The sequence below is a fragment of the Geotrypetes seraphini genome, chromosome 18 (genome assembly GCF_902459505.1).
Source record: "Geotrypetes seraphini chromosome 18, aGeoSer1.1, whole genome shotgun sequence".
Taxonomy (NCBI): Eukaryota; Metazoa; Chordata; class Amphibia; order Gymnophiona; family Dermophiidae; genus Geotrypetes; species Geotrypetes seraphini.
In genome coordinates, this window is record NC_047101.1 from 31,067,996 (window position 1) to 31,091,331 (window position 23,336).

The window sequence follows — 23,336 nt, forward strand, 5'->3', positions numbered from 1 at the left end:
CAACCGACTGAATTGGATCGCTGAACAGCGATCCTTGAGCATGCGCAGACCATCTGTAGATAGTCTGCGCATGCGCTGTCCCTCCGTGCCCAGCAGAGCAGGAAATCTATTTTATTTTATTTTTTTGCTTTTTTTTTATTTCCTAAGCCCATGGTTTTAACCCGGTTTAAGCCTGTGGGTTAAAACCATAGGCTTGCACTGTGGGTAAGGGCAGGAGAGTCGGGGCGGCAGGAAAGATTCGGGGCGAGAGCAGGGTGGCGAGTTGGGGCCGCAGGAGAGATTCAGAGCGAGAGCAGGAGATGGGGCAGGTAGGAATTCAGGGCAGAGAGCAGAAAAACAGGGCAGAGAGCAGGGCGGTGGAAGGCAGGCCAGTGGGGAAAGGACCTGAGTGACTTGTCCTCAGCAGTCGCTTATTTTTGGATCAGTCAGCCCAGTCGGGGTCCCTCTTTTTATTTTTTTTTTGTGAATCGCTGTCTGTCTGCATTTGAATGCCATTTCCCCTCATTTGCATGCGCGGATCAGAGGATGATCGGGACAGAGGTTAGTGAATTGGGTCGGAGGGAAATCGGGTCGCAAAGGGGTCGCTAAGTGGTCAGAAGTTGGTTGTTGGGCTTAGCAAATCTAGCTCTTAGAAAACTGCTTGAGCTCTGCAGGTCTCTGAAGCAGGAATCATAAGCCAGCCTTCAGATAAGTGTTTGGATACATTGAAAACTGAAAGGAAGTGTTAATTATTGAGATAATTAAGTGTTAAATGGACACTTTCACCAGCTAAGTTTTTTTTCAAATTTGGGAACGCTTTTAGAAGCATTGGACTCATTTTGGATTAACACTCTGATATTAGATTATAAATGTTGAAGAAATTTGTTTAGCACATTTGGGTGCATGGGGCACAAGAGAGAACATTAGTAATGTAACGAGAGCACAGGTATTTGGGGTTTTCCCTGTCTAGACAGGCAAAGTTACTGAAGTTCTCTCTTTCCATGGTTTTTATATTGTGTGGTTCATTTCACACAGTGTTCATTCATATATATTTTCTTGAGTAATAGGACTTTTCAGTTTGAATGTTTTATTATGTCCATCTTTATGAGATTTTATGAGTTATTGGTATAAGACTGCACCAAAAGTGAAGCCCAATTTTACATAGCGTGTCTAGATGAGAAAAGGGATCTCTAGGGGGCAGTAGTATTTCAATCATTACTTTGGCTGAGTAAGTGACACTTGAAGGTCCTTTTACTGTGTTATATTGTGCTAAGCAATACAAGGGCAGTTCTATAACTGGGCACCTGGTACGAGCCTATTCCATAAAGGCAGACCTATTTTCCTTTATAGAATACTAGCATAACAACATGCTTAAAAGTTTGGTGCCAAAACTTAGGCCACTTAAATGCCACAGATACAAGCATGGTTTATAGCATTTTATAAGTTCTGCATGTAAGTGTGGGTCCTGCTCCCCTTGCAAATATAGTCACATAGTAGCACTTAGGTGGAATTTTGGCAGCTCCCTTCATAGGTGCACATGTACTGTATGTCCATAAATGCCATTATTCTTAACATTTTTGCTTATAATCGATGTTATGCCTAAAGGAAGTGCTAATCTTCTTTATAGAATACTAGAATGACTGGAAAAGTAAGTGCATATGTTTGTACGCAGAAGCACTTAGGCTGAAGTCAATACTCGTGCCTAGACTGGAGAGACAGGCTTGCAAATTACAGTATTCTACAACTGTTGCAAGTGTGCCCTTCTCATGATCTGCCCAAACTCCACCTATATCAATGTATGGTACCATTGAAGATATACTCATTTACATGCTAACTGGGCACTGTATTATTGACAGGAAATGGGTTTTGACAGAGCATTGCAGTTAGTGCATCTTCACTGTACAAACAGGGTGGGTGCCCAACCAGAATAAACGCATCCATGCTATCTTCATTTACATTTACGTTAAAGTATTTTTTGTGTGGTAATTGTATGGAATCATGGTAGAAGCATTCCCAGCAGGTAGCACAAAGGATCTGCACTTACTGAGTGATCATTTAGGCTCTTAGGCCCAGGTTCTATAAATGCTGCATAAAACTAGGTGCGGTAGGCAATTCCGGTCCTCGAGAGCCGGAGCCAGGTCAGGTTTTCCGGATATCCACAATGAATATGCATGAGATAGATTTGCATCTCAAGGAGGCAGTGCATGCAAATCCATCTTATACATATTCATGGTGGAGATCCTGAAAACCTGACCTGGCTCCAGCTCTCGAAGACCGGAATTGCCTACCCCTGGCCTAGGTCAACATACCCAGCCAATCTAAGCGCCCAATTTAATTATTCAGTTAGGCTCAATTAGCAAATTAATTGAAAAGTGCCATTAAACAATTTAAAAAAAAAAAAAAATTAATTAATTAATTAGCTGGTAGGCTTTTACCACTTTGAGGTGGGTACCTAATTTGAGCCGCCTACCAGAAAGTAGGCATGGTTAGGGTTAGATTCTGGACAGATTTTGAGCACTTTGACTTGGGCACTAAAAGGTGCCCAAGTTAGGCACACCCATTTAGGCTAAGAAAACCCTGGCGTAAATGGGAGTGTGCCTAAGGTTTCAATGCCTATTGGTGCCTAAGACTGCTTAAATGCTGCTAGACGTGATGCTATAAACAGCGCCCAGCGGATGATAAACACCTAGAAGTTAGGCACCATTTATGGAATCAGGGCTTAACTGAACAGTAAGTACAAAACTTTATTGCAGCTTAGTAAGAACATAAGAACATAAGAAGTTGCCTCCATTGGGTCAGACCAGAGGTCCATCGTGCCCAGCGGTCCGCTCCTGCGGCGGCCCATCAGGTCCATGACCTATGAAGTGGTTTCTGACTATTCCTGCAACCTACCTCCACTTCTATCTGTACCCCTCAATCCCCTTTTCTTTTAGGAACCTATCTAGACCCTCCTTGAACCCCTGTAGCGTGCTCTGGCCTATCACAGCCAAAAGGACTCCTTAGTATCACACCCAAGTGTGCTGCATTGTGCAAGCGTGTAAAGCTTGTTCAGTGAGGTGCATTATTTACTTTGCTTTCTCAGATGTAGGGAACATCATAAAAGGATAAATAAGTGAGCTTTATTCTCTAAGATTGTGCAGCCCAAAAATTTGTTTCATATCATTTTTCATGTCATTTATGGGACCTTTCATTTAGTGGCATACCTAGTATATATTTTAACATCTACCTCTCCTTTATATGAAACAATTATTTTTAGTAATAATCTATGAGTCACACAACATGAGTGTAACTAGGAAAAGGCAACAAGCACTAGAACAGGGGTAGGCAATTCTGGTCCTCGAGAGCCACAGGCAGGTCAGGTTTTCTGGATATCCACAATGAATATGCATGAGATAGATTTGCATCTCAAGGAGGCAGTGCATGCAAATCCATCTCATACATATTCATTGTGGATATCCTGAAAACCTGACCTGGCTGCGGCTCTCGAGGACCGGAATTGCCTACCCCTGCACAAGAACATCAATACACCCATTTTAAAACTGAACAAGCCAGGTTAGTACAGATTGGTCCTGCACACTTCTGTGTTCCCGCTAAGCTGCGCTGGGGTGCGCTGGCGCACAAAATATTACCTCGCAGCGCACAAGTTTCTCGTCACAGCGCACACAGTGTAGAGCACAGTTCTTCAACCGCCGGTCCGCAAACAAAATCTTGCCGGTCCGCGAAGGATTCGGTCCCCGCCGCAACGAAAGGCCGGCGTCAGCTGACTTGCAACTTCCTGTTGCAGTCGCTGTGCCGGGACTCCTGCCTTCGCCGGGACTCCTGCCTTCCACCGCGTTTGCCTCCTGCCTTGTCTCCGCACCTCCAGACCAGCAGCGGCAGCTGTGTATGCTTTTAACTTCGGCACAGAGCTGCCCCTAATCAATAGTTTAGCGCGGTTTCATAAGGCAGCCTCGGGGCCTTTGCTAGGCCGGCCCACATCGCATCATCGAAGCGGGCCGGCTATCAAAGGCCCCGAGGCTGCCTCATGAAACCGCGCTAAACTATTGATTAGGGGCAGCTCTGTGCCGAAGTTAAAAGCATACAGAGCTGCCGCTGCTGGTCTGAACTCTTGGGCCGCTGAAGGAGGGCAAAAAGCAGCTGTCCTGGAGGTTTCCCTTCCTCTCGCCTTTACAGGTTCCTTTTTTCCACCTTTTTTTTTCCTTCAAACGGCAACGGGCCACAGCATCGACATCAATCAAGTAAGTTCCACTGTCAATCAAGCGGTTCTGCTCGGCCAAAGCTTCCCCTGTGACATGAGCCACCCTCAGGGGAAAGAAAGTGACCCACAAAGGTGAGGGGAAGGGGGGCAGATGATGGAAGTTGGGGGGGGGAGAGAGAGAGAGAGAGAGAAGGGGCAGATGATGGAATGGAGGAGATGAGAGAGAGAGAGAAGGGGACAGATGATGGAAGTGAGAAGAAGGGAGAGAGAGCAGAAGGCAGATGGATGTCAGTTGAGAAGGGAGAGCAGATGCTGAATGGAAGTGGGGAAAGAACACATACTGGATGGAAGGAGGAGATAAATAAAGGGGGAAGAAAATAGTAAGATAATGGAGGGGTGAGGGAAAGGGGTGACAAGCTGTGTGTAGACACAGTGAAAAGAGGGAAACGGGACTAAATAGTAAGAAAGAATTTAATTTAGATGGAGGCAGAAAATAGAGAAGGAAGACCAGAGAAGAAAAGGGAAGAGAGAGCAGAGAATGATCAGATCTGAGTGGAGGAAATGAGAAGAGAGAGATGCTAAAAACCACAGGGGGGAGGGAAGGATAGAGATGCCAGACCATGAGGGGAACAGAAGGAAGATGATGGATGCTAGACCAAATTGGGGGGTGGGGGGGGGGCAGGAGGAGAGATGGCAGGGAAAGACAGACAGTGAATGGAAGGGGCAGATGCTGGACTGAAGAGACAGAGAAGGTTATCATGCTGCTGTACCGGGCCATGGTACGCCCTCACCTGGAGTACTGCGTCCAGCACTGGTACTTTAAGAAGGACACGGTACTACTCGAAAGGATCCAGAGAAGAGCAACTAAAATGGTTAAGGGGCTGGAGGAGTTGCCGTACAGCGAAAGATTAGAGAAACTGGGCCTCTTCTCCCTTGAGCAGAGGAGATTGAGAGGGGACATGATAGAAACATTCAAGGTACTGAAGGGAATAGACTTAGTAGCTAAGGCAGGGAGAACGAGAGGGCACTCTCTAAAGTTGAAAGGGGATAGATTCCATACAAACGTAAGGAAGTTCTGTGGTAGAAAGCAACATATTTATTTGGCTCATAACTTGCTGGCGCCCGATATTTTTAGCTCACAGTGAAAAAAGTTTGCTCACAACACCCGCCCGCTTAGAGGGAACACTGCTCAGTACTAACAGAAAACCATGTCTTTTTTGTTCACACAGTACCCCGATACACCCTAATCCAGATTGGAATAAGAAATCACAAACTAAAATTAGAAATATGTAGACAAAAGTTAAACTGAACCGCCAAGAAGCCAAACTCTGCATACAGTACAACACCACAGAAACAGTGACACATGTCCCCTAATACTGTGCAAAATATAGAGATAGCAAATATAGATTTAAATAAAATAATAAAAAATAAATTACTACTTTTACAAATTAAAGAACAGAAATAAAACAAAAGATGGGAAATAAGATAATACCATTTCATTGGACTAGTACAATTTTCAATTAACTTACAGATACCAAAACTACCTTCTTCAGGTCAGTACAGTATACTGCAGATATGGTATCCTGTCCTGACCTGAAGAAGGGGGTTTTGGTCTCCAAAAGTTAGTCAAAAATGTATTAAAATTAGTCTAATAAAAAGATCACCTTATTTATATTTTCTATTTATAAGTGTATATCAACACAGCTGCAATACTACTTTATCCTAAAGCAACAAATTTTTTTTTTTTTTTAACCTTTGTTGTCTCTGGTTTCTGCTTTCCTCATTTTCTCTTCACTCTCTTCCTTCCATCCAGAATCTGCCCTCTTTCACTGCCCCTGCCCCTTCCATTCACTGTCTGCCCTCTCTCCCCTTCCATATGGCATCTGCCCTCTTTCTTTGTCCCTTCCATAAACTGTCTACTCTCTCCTCCCATCCAGCCTATGCCCCCTCTCTCCTTTTTACATGATTCATTCTGACTTTACCCCCTTCTTCTTTCCTTCCATCCTCACCACATCCCACCCTATCCCATGGTCTGGCATTTCATCTTCTTCCCCTCCATATATCCCACCATGCACTGGTATTTCCTCTCTCATCTACATTCCTCCCCTCTCACTGTAGTCTGGCATCTCTATCTTTTCTCTCTTCCCTTCCCCGATGGTCCTTCTTCCTTCCTTCCTCCCTTCCAATTTGGTGGCTTTATCCTATACCCCTCCCTCCCTCCCTCCAACCAGGTGCGACATTTCTCTAACCTCTCTCTCTCAGCTGCTTGTAAGCTTTGAGCCACCAACAGTGTTAATGAACTGAACATGCTGCCCTGGAAGCTTTCCCTTTTCTTCAACTTCCTGTCCCCACAGATGCAGAATGTCGCAGCAGAGGAAGAGCTTCCGGGCTCCCGAATGCAGTATGTTCAGCTCATTAATACTGATGGCAGTCCAAAGCCTGCAGACTGCAGCATGGAGGGACAAGACATAACACTGAGCGACCTAGAGTGTCCATATCATGCCTCTATTGTAGATGAATGAAAACCAGGTCTACTTTTCAGCTTAGTTGGGGCTTCAAATAGATCTGAGTTCTATGGATGAAACTTAGGCACTCTTTGGACATTTTTAATGCGACCTGCTAAATAGCTCTCTGGGATTTATTTTTGCTTTATTAAGCTCAAAATATATTTAATAAGGCGCCATATAAACAGGGGACATCAAAACCGATATATTGCACGCAAAACCTTCTATTTTTGTGGGCAAACAGCAATTCTATTTGCTAAATAGAGGAAAAGATCCATTAACTGAAGCACAGCACATGAAAAACATAGCTTTAGTTTTCTTGCTAAAAAACTACCCTTTCTTTCTGACTAAACAGTGCTCCAATCAGCTCATTCTTAAAAGCAAAGAAAGCACATGACAAAAATATATAGATTGTGTACATAACTTCATTTGCAAAAGGTTAAAACCAGAAAAAAACAGATACAGACCTTAGCATGGCTTCTACTTCATTGCAAATGGAGGTTTGCAGCTGCACAATGGTGACCTCATTGTGAGATCATCAAGGTTCACCTGCAAGGTAGAATGCCACAATTAAAATATGTGCTGGAGGTGCTGGTTGGGATTCAAACCCATGACCTCTGGAAGATGAGCACAAGGCTTTACTTATTGAGCTACAGCAGCTTCCAGACAGGTGTCTCTGACTGCCCTGTGATATGATAGCTTAGGGATCTGAACATAAGAATTGCCACTGCTGGGTTAGATCAGTGGTCCATCGTGCCCAGCAGTCCGCTCCCGCGGTGGCTCATAGGTCAAAGACCAGTGACCCGGGCAGAGACACCTGTCTGAAAGCTGCTATAGCTCAATGAGTAAAAGCCCTGTGCTTATCTTCCAGAGGTTGTGGGTTCAGCTCCCCCAGCACATATTTTAATTGTGGCATTCTACCTTGCAGGTGCATCTTGATGATCTCACAATGAGGTCATTGTTCAGCTGCAAACCTCCATTTGCAATGAAGTAGAAGCCATGCTAAGGTCTGTATCTGGGGTTATTTTTTTTTCTGGTTTTAACCTTTTGCAAATGAAGTTATGCATGTAATCTATATATTTTTATCATGTGCTTTATTTGCTGAATCCACCTGTTTCAAGAATGACCGCATTGGAGTAGTCTTTAGTGAGAAAAAAGGGTAGCTTTTTAGCAAGAAACATAAAGCTGTTTTTTTCATGTGCTGTGCTTCAGTTAATGGATCTTTTCCTCTAATTAGCAAATAGCATTACTGTTTGCCCAGAAAAATAGAAGGTTTTGCATGTGCCCTTTGTATTGATGGTGGCTTATTAAATGTATTTTGAGCTTAATAAAGCAAAAATAAAAACCCAGAGAGCTATTTAGCAGATCGCATTAAGGACATCCAAACTGTGCCTAAGTTTCATCCATAGAACTCAGGACTATTTGAAGCCTAAACTATGCTCAAAACTAGACTTCCTTACAATGCCTATAAGACCTAGTTTTGTAATTGCTATGCAGCTTGCTAGCTCACTTTGTAGCACACTGGTTAAACCTACAGCCTTCTACCCTAATGTTGCTGGTTTGAATCCCAGTTACTCTATCTGATGGAAGAGAAATAAATAAAAGCATTAAACAGATTCAACTCCTAGTATTACAATTATAATGAAAAACAGCATAAAATCGCCATTCTAATCCTATATAATAAAACCCTAGCCGTGCATGTGCACTCTTAACTGCGTGCTTCCATGATCCGTAGGTCTGTGGCCGCAGGAGTGAGCATGCACGAGTCCCGAGCCTTACTTCTTCCAGCACCTACCTACACTCGCCGACAGGACTGGCCGCCAGCGCTGGACTCCCTGCCCTCCACAATATTCGGCTCCTCTCACCAGCCACACCAGTGTCAGAGAAGGCTTCCGATGCTGGCGGGGATCGAGAGGAGCCGCGGTGACACCTTGTGGAAGGGAAGCGCCGACAAAACACTCCAGCTGCTACGTTCCTCGCGGTCCCGACTCCAAACCTGCCGATTCCAGCAGCACTCTACACACGCTGCTTCGGGGCCTTCTACTGCCCTGATTTGCTCTGCCGCATCCCTGATGATGTTATCAGGGACGTGCCAGAGTAAATCAGGGCAGTAGAAGGCCCCGAAGCAGTGTGTGTAGAGTGCTGCACACACTGCTGGAATTGGCAGGTTTGTCGGGACCGCAGGAAGGGAAGAGGGAGGGGTAAGGGAAACGCTACTGCTGCACAGGGAATTGGTGTGGGGGGAGGGAATGCTGCTGCACAGGAAAGTGGGGGGGAGATTGAAATTCTGCTGTACAGGGAAGTAGGGTGGGGAGAAATGCTGCTGCACAGGGACATGGAGGGGGAGGGAATGCTGTTGTGGCTACTGCACAGGGAAGTGGAGGGGGAAAGAAAGATATCCAGCAGGAGGAAGGCAGACAGAAAGAAAAGAAGAAAGACACAAGAGCAGGGAGAGACACAGAAAGACAGACAGACAAAGGGGGCCAGGGAGAGAGACAGACAGAAACAAAGACAGCGGGAGGGAGAGAGAGACAGAAATAAAGAAAGACAGACAGACATATATTCTAGCACCTGTTAATGTAACGGTCTAAAATACTAGTAATATAATAAAACATTATAACATTAAGGACATTGTTTGGACATCTAAATCTCACCTAAAACCTGATTCTCTAATGATGCCTAAAAAGTTAGACGTCTAAACAGCGCTGAACTCCGCTGAGCGCGATTCTACAGAATCAAAGCCTAAGTGCAGAATGTTACACTAAGTTTTAAAAGATAAAAGTTATCAACTTTGAAAGGATAATCTTTGGCCTCCAATTAGTCCAGCTAACTAATGACTTTAGTACCAGCGAGATCATATCCTGCAATATCTACAATATATTTTTTGCTGTTCAGTTAACCAAGCCTTAGAAATTATCCACATATCAGACATCCCAGCCTCAGTTTGAATACAGTGGCTTTACCAGAGAAGGACATAAATTTCTCAAGTGCGGAGCAGTGCAATGTGAATAATATAAGTTGTCATGCAGTTTCAGCATTGGGAAGACCTGATCACTGGAGCTCTAGTCAAAATTTTAATATTGATGTTTTATCAATATTTAAACAACGACATCAGTTACCTCATAAAATATTCAACCGAGTCCTCTTAGCCCTAGATTTCAATACTTTGCCAAGCTTAAATTGTCTCACTTATTGTAATGTACATAGAGGACAATTTTCATTACTGCTCCTTAGTGAGCAAGAAGCCACATATCTGAAGTTACTTAAAATTTCCCTCAGATTTTCAAGCAGCTGTGATGTGAACTGTTCTGAAAATGTAATTATCTCCATCCACAAAGCATAGCCGTGGCTTACTTGGTACTGTGTGTTCTTTGAGCAGCTGGCTTTTAACACCCATTCTTTGCAGACATTCGCTTTCTGCTTGTTTTATGTGTGAGAACATATGCCAAAGACAGCAGACTTACGAGCCCAGAAATCCAAGCTCTCCTGACAGAACCTGCTACTGCCGGCCCAGCTCCTTCCATCTACTGGGAGGGGCAAGAACGTGTTACATCTCCTTGCACGTTCTCATCTAGTCTCAAGCTGGAAGACTTCAGAAAGAAAAACTGTGAGCTCTTGGACCTGCTCTGTGTGACTCTGCAGCCTACTGAAGCTAAATAGAGATTATGATGCAGTCCAGTGTAGAGGTCTGCATGGGAACAGGGATCAGGTCCCGCGGGAATCCCCCCTAACCCACGGGACTCCCACGGGGACCCCCCTCTGGCCAAAGGGACTCCCACGGGGATGGAAGACTTTGGAAGCAAGGTTTGTCCATATAATATAATGGACACGTCAGCCTTAGTAAAAGAGGGGGGTTATAAGTTAATTACCTGAACAGAAAACAAAAAAAGGGTTCCATCAAAGAGATTCCACAAGGAAAACAGCAGCACAAACACAAAAGAAACTGTGGAATTGATGATCCTGTTAGAAGTAATTGCTGCTTTTTATGGGGACAGGCGGGGATGGAGGTAATTCCTTGCGGGATGGGTGGGGACAGAGAGGATCCTGACGGGGACGGGTGGGGACGGAGAGGATCCTGACGGGGATGGGTGGGATTTCTGTCCCCGTGCAACTCTCTAGTCCAGTGTTTTCTCTGACAAACTATACATCACTACAAGTCTGCTAATATTATACCACTCAGTATGATTCTCTCTTCTATCCACATATATATGGATATTCAACAGCACTTTGGCCTAGATTTACTAAACTCACTGATTGTGTCCCAACCAGTTTGCGATCATTCCCCAACCCTGCCCCAATTCACTAACCTTCTGCCCGATCAATCTCCCAGCTGATCCAATCCATCCAAGAAATGGTAGGCATAAGTAAGAAGCCATTGATTCACTAAGCAGAAGAAACAGATTGGGTTTGCCGAGTTGAAATGAATCAACTGCTGAGGACCAGTCGCTTACAGTCCTTGCCGATTCTCCTTCTCTCTGCCGCCCTGAAATGCCAGTATTGAAGTTACAAAACAACCATCAAAATAAAAAATAAAACTATACACATGCATACAAACTCCCTTTTTATATATTCTGCAAAAAACGCAGTGCGAGCCTGTGGTTTTAACCCGCGGTTCTAACCCATGGGTTTACAGCGTGTTCTGTTCCATAATCTGGCTGCACAAATTGAAATGATTCCTTTTAAAATGTCCACTTGTAGGGCCAGCAAGAAAACTGCAGCCACCCCTCCCCCTTTATTTTGACTTCGCTTATGCGAAGAGCAAGCGCTTGCGCAAATCACATCTACAACCAACAAGGATAATCTGTGCATGTGTCTCAAGCACTCTACAGCGATCTGTGGGATTGCTGTAGGGCGTACGTCTGATCAGATCATTTGCATGAAGAATCTGTAGTGAATTGGTCGCTTGGCAAAACTTGGCTAAGAATCGCCCAACAATGATCCAGATTAGTTTAGTGAATCTAGGCCTTTATTTTTTATCAGGACTTGCAACTTGGGGTCCTTTTACTAAGGTGCGCTAACAGATTTAGTGTGTGCTAAATGCAAAGGCGCCCATAGAATATAATGGGCACTTTAGCATTTAGCGTGCCTTAGTAAAAGGACCCCAGTGTAAGTCAAAGCAATTTACAATCTAAAAGAAATACAAAGAAGAAACAAGAACTCCATTAATAAAATAGGAAAGCAATATCCACTCACTGCAAAACTCAAGCACACCAGACTAAACCAGTTTGCAGGGAGTGCCATCTGCTCCCAACAAATCTGACCAGTGATGGTCACCATAAGCCTGACAGAAAAGCGGTGGCGAAAAGAGCGAACAGAATGCTAGGAATGATAAAGAAGGGGATCACAAACAGATCGGAGAAGGTTGTCATGCAGCTGTACCTGGCCATGGTGCGCCCTCACCTGGAGTACTGCGTCCAGCACTGGTCGCTGTACATGAAGAAGGACACGGTACTACTCGAAAGGGTCCAGAGAAGAGCAACTAAGATGGTTAAGGGTCTGGAGGAGTTGCCGTACAGTGAAAGGTTAGAGAAACTGGGCCTTTTCTCCCTTGAACAGAGGAGATTGAGAGGGGACATGATTGAAACATTCAAGGTACTGAAGGGAATAGACTTAGTAGATAAAGACAGGTTGGTCACACTCTCCAACGTAGAGAGAACGAGAGGCACTCTCTGAAGTTAAAAGGAGATAGATTCCGTACAAACGTAAGGAAGTTCTTCTTCATCCAGAGAGTGGTAGAAAACTGGAACGCTCTTCCGGAGTCTGTCATATGGGAAAACACAGTCCAGGGATTCAAGACAAAGTTAGACAAGTTCCTGCTGAACAAGGACGTATGCTGGTAGGGCTAGTCTCAGTTAGGGCGCTGGTCTTTGACCTAAGGGCTGCCACGCGAGCAGACTGCTGGACATGATGGACCACTGGTCTGACCCAGCAGCAGCAATTCTTATGTTCTTATGTTAATTGTTTCAGGGACAGCTCTTCTCTAATAGTAAGTGGAAGTGAATTCCAAATAAGAGGGAGCTATAAAGAAAAAAATCACTGTGTAAGGTATTCTCTAGCTTGGAGAAGAGATGGCTCGGGGAAGGGGGGATATAATAGAGGTCTATAAAATAATGAGTGGAGTGGAAAGGATAGATGTGAATTGCTTGTTCACTCTTTCATAGGCCATTATTGAAATGGCTTGGGGAAATCCACTTCTTATTCCTAAGATAAGCAATATAAAATCTGTTTTACTACTTTGGATCTTGCTAGGTACTTGGGACCTGGGTTGGTCACTGTTGTAAACAGGATACTGGGCTTGATGGACCTTCGGTCTGTCCCAGTAGGTCAATTCTTATGTTCTGGTAAAAACCAGCTGGTGGTCATTGAGCGATCTAAGTATGCAAGCAGATGAATAGGGAATTGTAAGAGATGGCAAATAAGCAGAAAGCCTAAACAGGTAACATAGCTTAGAATGTGATTCTGCTGGGACAGATAGGGAGAAATACTTGGAGTCCTTGAATGTAATCCACTTAAAAAAAGAAAAGAAAAACGGTATACTGCATAAGCAATGTAAAATATTATGTAATCCGCAATGATTCCTAGTTGACATTTGCAGGATACAAGAATCAGTATGGTATGGTAAATAAATAGTCTTAAAAGTTAGCAACAGAAGCTTGAATGTAATGCAGAATTCAACAGACAGCCAGTGGTGCTGCTTTAGAATCTGATTTCCTTTAGTTACCCAACAAACGCATAGCAGTGTTTTGCAGCGTCTGAAGTTTCTTAAGGGCATGTTTAGATGCTCCAAGAATAACAATATTACAATAGTCTAATCTGGTTATGAAGAGAGATAGAATGAGCAAGTGGGCCGGGAGACAGGGATCCAAGATGGCGGATGGACCTGTTGGCTGAGTGCTTCGCTACAGAGTGCTCGCTCACCATTGCTTATTGCCTTCTAAAAAAAGATAATTGCCTGCAACTATGCCGAAACGGAGAGGCCGAATGCAGGACATCACAGGAGCGTTGGCACACCTGCTGGAGATGCGCCGTGGCGAGACGGATGTGTTCTCCCTGGGCTTGGAAACCACCCTGAGTCCCAACGCCAGAGTACATCCCTCTTCCTTCTCAGATCACCAGCTCACCGCAGGTGGAGGAGCCACCGGAAGGCGGTGTGGGGCTTTCCCCAGAGGCCATTGAAAACATTGAGGGGAGCATGGAGCTGGACCCCCTGCATTTACAGGGACTCGTCTGGAGCCTGGGGATTTGCCAACACCACGGTTTAACCGTGAGCAGGAGATAAAAAAGTAAAGAACAGCACACATCCTCAACATACAGTTTGTGGGAACTGTATGAATTGTGCAATTATGGTGACAGCATCAGAGTTTATAAACCCGATAAACCAGAAGAGATATGCATTTAAATATGAGACGACATGCACTACTGAGTGTGTGGTGTATTGTATCATATGCCCATGTTCTAAGGTTTATGTGGGCCAGACAATTAGACAACTGAGGATTCATCTAAATGAACACAGAAGTGCACTAGGCAGGAAAAATACACAAGCACTGATGGTACAGCATTGTCTAGATCAGAATCATGAGTTTTCCCAACTGAGATGTTATATACTTGATCATGTTAAACAAGATTTTTGTGGGGGTAACAGGCAGTTATGTCTCTAGTAACGAGAACAATGCTGGATCTATGAGATTGAATCTGTAACTCCTAGAGGTTTAAATATGAATACTGATTGGTACTACTTCTATTAAAGATTTAATGTTCTAGTATTTCACATCAGAGAATGAAATTTGCCATGACTCTGGAGAACCAATCCAAGAGGGCCATGGCTGTGCTGGCCAACCAATAAAGAGAAGCCAATGCATCCCACAACAATGACGTGGAATGGAGTGATAGGTGAATCTCTTCTTTAATAAAGAATGAGAAGCCACTATTGAGACAGGACGCTGGTGAGATCGAGTAAGCAAGCATTCCAGTGAGTACTGCAGTTTGATTCATATGTAGAATATCACATTATTTGAATTAGATACATAAAGCTTTTATATATACTTGTCTCTACAGAACTGTGTGAAAAAGTGAGTCTCTGAGCCCTGAAGAAATGTTTTTTTACTGTGAAACGTTGGCTGGCTACTAATTAAGACATCACTCTTATTTTATAACACAGTAACTAGTGTTGCAGCTTATATCTCAGTCCCACATTAAGATTAGCATAGTGGCAGTAGCACACTCTCTCCGAAAGTTTTTTGCCGATGTGGGTAGAGGAGGTTTGAGCATTTATGCTCTGCCAGAAGAAACCTGAGGCTTTTTCTTCCATTGAGATAGTGCTTTCAGTTTAATAAGTGGAGCATCTATATTTATAATTATTAATATCACATAAGCATTGTAAAAAATGTGTGGTGTCCTTAATGTATGATTTGTCTTGACCAACTAGAGGCTTTAAAAACTAATCCACGAATTTAGAGAGGGGTTCCAAAACCGTTCTATGGTGCTGCCAGGAGATGGAATAATCCCTTTGTGCATTTTCAGAACTATATAAAAGACATATTTATGTGAAGAAGAAACTTTAAAAAATGTACTTTCTGCCTTAGTAATTTGTCCTTCTGTTAGAGCTTGATCAACCAGTTGAGCTACCTTTGTAACAAAATTCTAGCTGGGATCAAAAAGTAAGGGAATGTAGCAATGCTCATCCAATAGGTGTCTGTTGACCTTGGTAATGTAGTGATCCTTACTTAAGATGACAAAAGAGTCTCCTTTGTCAGCAGGCTTGATAATAAACCAATTGTCATTGCTTCATTCTTTAAGAGCTCTAAATTCACTGACCAACAAATTGACATACTATCTATGATGTTTATTCTATGTCAAGGAAGTGATATTTTTAAGTAGAAGCTCTTTGAAAGTGGCAATCTTGCTGTCCAAGGTCCCTGAAGGGGACATTTAGATGAGGCTCTCATAATGGATGAAGTGTCCTCAATAAGTCGGTCATAGAAAAACAATTTGATTTGTAAAGTCCGACTGAATCGGTCGATATCTTGGCGCGCAGTAAAAGGATCATGTATGGAGGAAGGGACAAAGGAAAGCGCTAGGTCTTTGGACTCTTGGACCGAGTTTGCGGTTGATTGAGATCTTGATAATGGTCCTTGTCTGTTCTTTGACCCTGCCTTCTGCCCCCTCAATGGCAACAACTTCCTCCTCAAGATCCTCTTGGTAAAAAAAAAACTGGTGATTTAGACCTCTGTCTAGTCCCTTCTGTACCGCTACTAGAACCTGAATCCATCTCCATGAAATTATGTTCATCTGGTGTAAAAGATTGGGTGTTTTATGGGAGTGGCCTTTCATATCTTGTCAATTAAAGTCTTAGGCAACTCCCAGAATTCACTGGGAAGGAGGCCTTAGGCATCTGGGCCAATCGAAGCCTTAGGCCCCTCCCCAGTGCATCCCAGGATGCACCAGGAAGGGGAAGGCCTGCCATTTTGGAAGAGGTGGGCCTGCTGGCAGGTGGGAATGCAAAAATATATATATGAAACTCCTCTATATATGCTTTCGCACAATCAGCAAATGTGAACTGATTCAAAGAGATGTTCAGTAGAAAATACAATACACTTCCCCCTCCCTATTCGCGGTTTCGGGGTTCGCAATTTCAATTATCCGTGATTTTTTTGGGGGGAAAAACAAAACAAAACATAGTTTAGGGCCTTCCTGCCTCCCTACAGAACTTAAAATGCCTAGTAGCGCTATAGATTACTCCTTACCTGGTGGTCTAGCAGGCTTTCGGGGCAGGAGCAAACTTCCTATGTTCCTGTCCTGTGTAGATCGCCAATAGGAAATGGCTGCCGTGAGCTCCCATCGTAGTCTCGAGACACTACGGGAACTCATGGCAGTCATTTCCTATTGGCGATCTGCGTGGAGCAGGAGAGTAGGAAGTTCGCTCCTGCCCCGAATGCCCGCTAGACCACCAGGTAAGGCCGGGATGCCGGGGGGGGGAAGGTGGGAGAGAGGCGGGGGTGGGTCAGAGCTGGACAAGAAGTTATTTGCAGTTTTTCACACTTCGCGGTCTGGCTCTGCCTCTATCCCCTGCGAATACCGAGGGAGAAGTGTATGCTCGGAGACCTGGTGACCATGATAGGGGCGTGCTCGCCTTATGTAGTCTCACCATCCAATCATAGTATGTTTCTCTTTAAATTTTATCTTCTTTTTGTTGGCAAAAGATCTCAATTCTTCACATTAGTTCAGAAAACACTAAAGCACTTATCTTTTCGAACTAATGTGAAGAATTGAGATCTTTTGCCAACAAAAAGAAAGTAAAATTTAAAGAGAAATATACTGTGATTGGATGGTGAGACTACAAAAGGGGAGCACGCCCCTGTCGTGGTCTCCAGGTCTCTGAGCATATTGTATTTTCTACTGAACATCTCTTTGAATCAGTTCACATTTGCAGATTGTGTAAAAGAATACATAAGATAGTTTCATATATATTTTTTTGTAATGTGCATTTGTTGTCCTACTTGTTTGAAATATACAATTTTCCCCCCTTTTTACTGTATTGATTGAGTTGGCAGGAGGGAGTGGGCATCCTTCTTGCCAGCCATCTCCTAAAGGTATTGGGGTGGATGTTGGGGTATGAGGGAGTGTTGGGGGTGTTGGGGAGTGTTGGAGAATGTCAGGTGGGTGTGGAGGAGTGTTGGGGAATGTCAGAGAATGTTTGGTGGGCATTGGGGAGGGTCAGGGGTTCAGGGGATCGACAGAGCTGGCAGCAGGAGGGAATGGGCATCCCAACTGCCAATTGGATAGGGGGGTGTCGGCAGTGTCAGGGGTTTGGGGAATCAATGGGACTGGTGGCAGGAGGGAGTGGGCATTCCTCCTGCCAATTGGATGTGTGTGTGTGTGAGGGGGGGGGGTCGGCAGTGTCAGGGGTTTGTGGGGTCGGCAGCAGGAGGGAGTAGGTACAGACAGTGTCGGGGGGGGGGGGGGGGGTTGCGGTAGCAGCGGGAAAAATTGGCCATCCTTCCTGCTAGCCAAGTTTGGGGAGGGGGGTTCCCTACCACAGCCGCTCCATTGATCATAGAAGGGGGATTCTTTGCTGTGATCAGCTGATGGGAAGGAGTCAGGCATGATTCTCTAACCGGCTGGTTAGGTGGGGTTGGGCGTCCGTCCCTTAGGGCAATTCTCAGCCACTTCTTAGGCAGCTGCAGAAACTGACATCCTATACAGAATTTCCCCCTATATGTGTAAAGAAAGTAAGACAGCATATTCTTTGAACATCTAAGTGATAATTTTATAAGTGACATGTCAGATATATGTTTCTAAAACTGCACAGATGATGCAGAATTGAAATGATGCATGAGCAGCCTCTATGCACACACCTTTTCCTGCAGTGACCATCAGTGTCACTTGGGCAGATGGATGTGAAATTTGTATATGTCTTGTAAATGTCTGCAGCTATGTTCCGAGGAATGATTTTAGAAAGGTAGTTATGCACTATAGATCACATAAAATAGTTCTACAGTTTCCTCCTGCTGTAAGAAATGTGAGAAAAACTTGTCTCAAATACATTAGAAAAAGAATATCACCTGAATTATGTTTTCACCCTTACGGCAGGAAACATTTCAAGAACAGAAAGAATATTTAAGTTGTAGCATGAGAACATTTCCTCTAATGCAACAGCTCCAAAAATTAAATATTAAAGATTTTTGCTGTTATCATGTTTCTTTTGTATACTGGAGGAAATGAATCTTAAAAGAATATTAAATTCACTTCTAATACCCTCCAGCTGATGACTTCAAGAATTCAATTTTAGTTTTGGTATTTGCGGGACTCATATTGTTTATAATAAATCAGTTATTGCTGTGTTATCTTAGTACATTAACTCAACTTTTTACTGATGTTTACTTTTTATACTCCCTCTTTCATTTTAAATGCTTACTTACATTTGCATTTTTGAATATACAATATTCCTAGAGGATAATTCTTCAACCAAACTGAATAAACTGACTGTTGTTTTTAGCTCTCTCTCGAATTGCTGTAGACGGGCAAACTGCCTGAGCTCCTGTGGGTCCCCAACACAAGTGGCCACATACCTGACATCAAAATCGCTTTTGGGAACTATGAACTTCCCTTTAAATCACCGGTTAGGAATCTTGGAGTTGCTTAATAGTTCCTGCGGTGGGATAAGAACCTCCACTACAGCTCCTTCTGACTCTGGACAAGTCACTTAGGACATAATTCTACAAGCATAAAAATTAATGCTTAGCACTATTCGATAAATGTTGTTCAGAGTTGGGTGCCAATTGTAGAACAGCATTTGGCAGCAGTGGCATAGTAACAAGGGTGCGGTCCGCCCCGGGTGCAGTCTTCCTAAGGGTGCAGCGGTACCCCTCCTCCTCTCCCCTACTCTTGCCACATGCACCCCTTGCCTTCCCCCATACTTTTTTGGCGCTCTCTCGGCATCACTTCCGGGACCCATGCTTAAGAAGTGACGTCAAAGGGAGCTGACACCAACGTGGGCAGCATGCTGCTCATGCTGGAGAAGTTTAAAAGGTACAGGGAAATGGAAGGGGCAAAACCATACATATATATAATAAATCTAATAAAAATATTATATCAGAAAGAATCATACATCAATAATCAGAGAAAAGTACAATGAGAATACAGTATAGCTGTATACTAAAATACATTTATCAGCATGCTTTCTTTTCATGTTTTCATCTGTTTGTTAAAATTAACAATAAAAGACAATAACTTCAACATAAGAAATGAGATTTAAAATAAAATTAATATCATTAAAAAACTCCACATATTCTAAATTTAACATTAACTACCCAACTAGTCCTACACATCCTCCTACCATCTATCCCAACCCTTCCCCCATCACTCCCACCTTCCTTCCTCATCTCTCCATTCCTCCATCTTATACCAAAATGTTATTAAGAAAATGTGCTTCATTTCTATTACAAATGTAATGAATTCAAAACAAAACTACATGCTCTGGCCGATAACTGATTGATATAGGGTTCCCAGGTCATCCAAAATCTACGCTGTTGCTTATAGAATGGGGATGTCACCCTAGCTTCCAAAATCACAAGAGCATGAAATGCTGCCCTCCATTGCCAAAAAGAGGGTGGACCTTTCTCTAACCCAGGGGTGTCCAACCTTTTGGCTTCCCTGGGCTACATTGGCCGAAAAAAATGTTTCTGGGGCTGCACAAATGCTGCAGCAAGACAGAGGAGGGAGCTGGTAAAACGGTAAACACCTGGGGGCAGCAGAGGAAAACACTGCATCGCCCTCAACCGGGGCCGCAAAAAATGCTTCACAGGGCCGCATATGGCCCTCGGGCTGCAGGTTGGACACCCCTGCTCTAACCAATGTTGCAAAATACATTTTTGACCTACAATAAATGCTTTGTGAAACAACCCCCTAACTCAGGGGTGCAGCCCGAGAGCCGCATGCAGCCCCGTGAAGTATTTTGTGTGGCTCTGGTCTAGGGCGATGCAGTGTTTTCCTCTGCTGCCCCCGGGTGTTTACCATCTTGCCAGCTCCCTCTGTCTTGCGGCAGCGTTTGCGCATTTGTGCAGCCCCAGAAACATTTTTTTGGGCCAATGTGGCCCAGGGAAGCCAAAAGGTTGGAAACCCCTGCCCTAACTCCTTTCCTAAAAGTCCCTTCCCATTGAAGAAACAACACCATCTGGGGAGAAGTAGGCACTATCCAAGAAAGAACAACTCCCCCAAAAATTCACAAATAACACCCCAAAAATTCTGAATTCGGGGACACAATCAAAAAGCATGACCCAAATTATTATCCCTTGATGACATTTCGGGCATATTCTTGAATCTACACAACCAAAGTGAAAAGCCTGAACTTGAGATACATAAGCTCTCATCACCAATCTAAAAAGACTCTTTCTAAAAGCACTTATATTACTCCTGGCAGTGCACAGTTGGGTCTAAGCCAAATGTGGAGGCCTCTCCCATCAGAGGGGAGGGGGAGGGGGATCTTAGCTGCCACATCAAGGGTTCTTATAAAGTATGAAACAGAAGGTAAAACCTCATTCAGAATTAAAGTTCCCTTGAAACTTTGCAGAAAGTGTTAGGGCTAGTTCTGGATTTAGATGTAACCATAGAAAGTTTTGTTTTTAAATACATGAAGTGGATTAGATCATGTCTCTCAGAGAGGCACTGAGAATCAAAGTGCAGGCTTTGATTTTATCCCCATTGGATTAGGGTTTGTCAGTAAAACAAAGGTCTGGACTTCAAATGCAGCAGCAAGCTGATTTTACATAGAGAATGAGCTACTCCTTTATAATTCATTTACACTGGTTTCCATTTCATGCTCGAGTGATTTTTAAGTTACTGTTATTTCGGATTGAAAATATTACATGGCTGTCTCTCGCTGTATTCACTCAGTATGCTGGATCTTTATAACCCTGGTAGAAGAGCTATGTTCCGATAACAGCAACTGTATCTCTTACCTGATGGCAAATAAGTTCCATCTAAAAAGAACTTCAGATAAGTAATTTAGCTTTAATGCAGCTATTGAATGTAATGCTTTGCCAGCAGACATGCAAGAGGTGTCAGTAATTATCTGAAGTTCAGAACACTCGTCAAAACCCTGCTTTTCCAAATATTTTTATCTGCAGAGTAGGTATATTAATAGGAGGATGGGATCTTTTTCAATCACTGTATTTATGTAATGGAATATCATTTTTAGGTTTTATATGATAATTGGATTATATGTTGCTTACCTTACTGTGATCTGCTCTGAACATGACTGGTAATAGTGGAATAGAAATGATTTAAATTAAATTAAAATTACGCCTAGGAGCAGCAAATGTCTGCATTGGAAACCATCAAGGTTCCTTCCCTTCTTCACTGCCTTAATCATGTTCTTTTCACCATCTATAACAAAATAGTCAAGCAGCAAAGTTCTCTCTCTGCAGGCTAGATGTTGGCCCCCATCCCCTAGTCATTACTCTTATTTATGCTACAGGGACTCATTTGAAGCAAAGATAATTCTATGGATTTCACAAGTAATTGCCTGAGATGTCTTAAAATATGTAGGGATAGCATGTTGCAAAGTATGGTTGGTGAAATTCATTACATTTCCTAAGAGAGAGAGAGAGAGAATATATACATTATAAATTTACGTAGAAACAGTAGTTACGTACATAGTCTGTTTTGTGTATCTATCCCTTTGATTTGTGTGGATTGATATCTCTGTGAATGTTTGGATGTATCAGTATACGTTTATATGTATTTAAGCATGCTTGCATATATGTGTGTGGGGACAAACAATCAGGGAAGCAAGGTCTAAGATGGCTGCTTCAAGCTAGGCGCACTGAGCTGTTCACGTCGGGTTTGTCCCTCAACCTAAGAAATTTTCTTTGTCTCAAGCCCTGAACGGGCTTTGTGGATACTTACAAACATGCCCAAGAGAAGAGGCCAGAATGCTGCTGCTGCCTCGCGGCACCCCGAAGTTCCCCTCTTGGCAATATAGAGCAACTCATAATGCCGTTGTATGAAGTCATAATTCCGTTGTACAGGGCCATGGTGAGACCTCATCTGGAGTACTGCGTGCAATTCTGGAGGCCACATTACAGTAAAGATGTGCGCAGAATTGAATCGGTTCAGCGAATGGCCACCAGGATGATCTCGGGGCTCAAGGGTCTCTCGTACGAAGAGAGACTGAACAAATTGCAGCTCTCGAGGAACGTAGGGAGAGGGGAGACATGATCGAAACATTTAAGTACCTCAAGGGACGTGTCGAAGTGGAAGATGATATTTTCTTTCTCAAGGGACCCTCGGCCACAAGAGGGCACCCGCTCAAACTCAGGGGCGGAAAATTTCATGGCGACACCAGAAAGAATTTCTTCACAGAGAGAGTGGTTGATCATTGGAACAAGCTTCCAGTGCAGGTGATCGAGGCAGACAGCATGCCAGACTTTAAGAATAAATGGGATACCCATGTGGGATCCCTACGAGGGTCAAGATAAGGAAATTGGGTCATTAGGGCATAGACAGGGGGTGGGTAAGCAGAGTGGGCAGACTTGATGGGCTGTAGCTCTTTTCTGCCGTCATCTTCTATGTTTCTATGTTTCAACTCCTGAGGCGAATGCAGGAGGTCTCTCGGGCATCGGATGGCGGCCTGCTGAGGATACAGGGAGGCGAACCCATTGTTGTTCCTCTAGGGCACGCAGTCACGCTGAGCCCCGATGCAAGGGCGCCGCCCCCACAACCTCAGGTCACCAGCTCTCCCAGGGGTGGGGAAACCCCGGAGGCCGTGGTGTTTTTTCCCTCAGAGGCAAGATTGGATCCGGGAGAATGTTTGGAGGTAGGGGCTCATAGTCAAGGAGCCCTAACAAATATGGCTGGGGATAATTCAACTTTACAAGGGGGCGATATCCAGGAGGCAGGCCCTGAAGAATACCCACAGAATGGTGAGCACACTACTATCTTACAAATTTCAATTTCTTTGGTTAAACCTGCAGTGGTAACCTTAGATTCCTTATGGGACTTAATTGCTGGTTTTGCAAAGTCTACTACCCCTAAATTTCAATACTTGGAAAGAAAAATTACAAAACAAGCAAAAGAACTGAATGATTTAAGAAAAGAATTGACTAACTCAAATGCTTCTTTACAGAAAATTGAAAAGGAAATCTTCACATCTAAAC

At 43.7% G+C, this 23,336-nt stretch overlaps 1 long non-coding RNA gene across 1 annotated transcript in view; it reads right to left on the reverse strand.

Moving 5' to 3' along the window:
* Nucleotides 1-23,336, reverse strand: part of LOC117351621 — a 128,539-nt gene that overhangs the window by 62,954 nt on the left and 42,249 nt on the right. The window contains exon 2 of the long non-coding RNA XR_004537492.1: nucleotides 10,989-11,164. This is a non-coding gene — a long non-coding RNA (uncharacterized LOC117351621). The remainder of the gene's footprint in view (nucleotides 1-10,988; nucleotides 11,165-23,336) is intronic.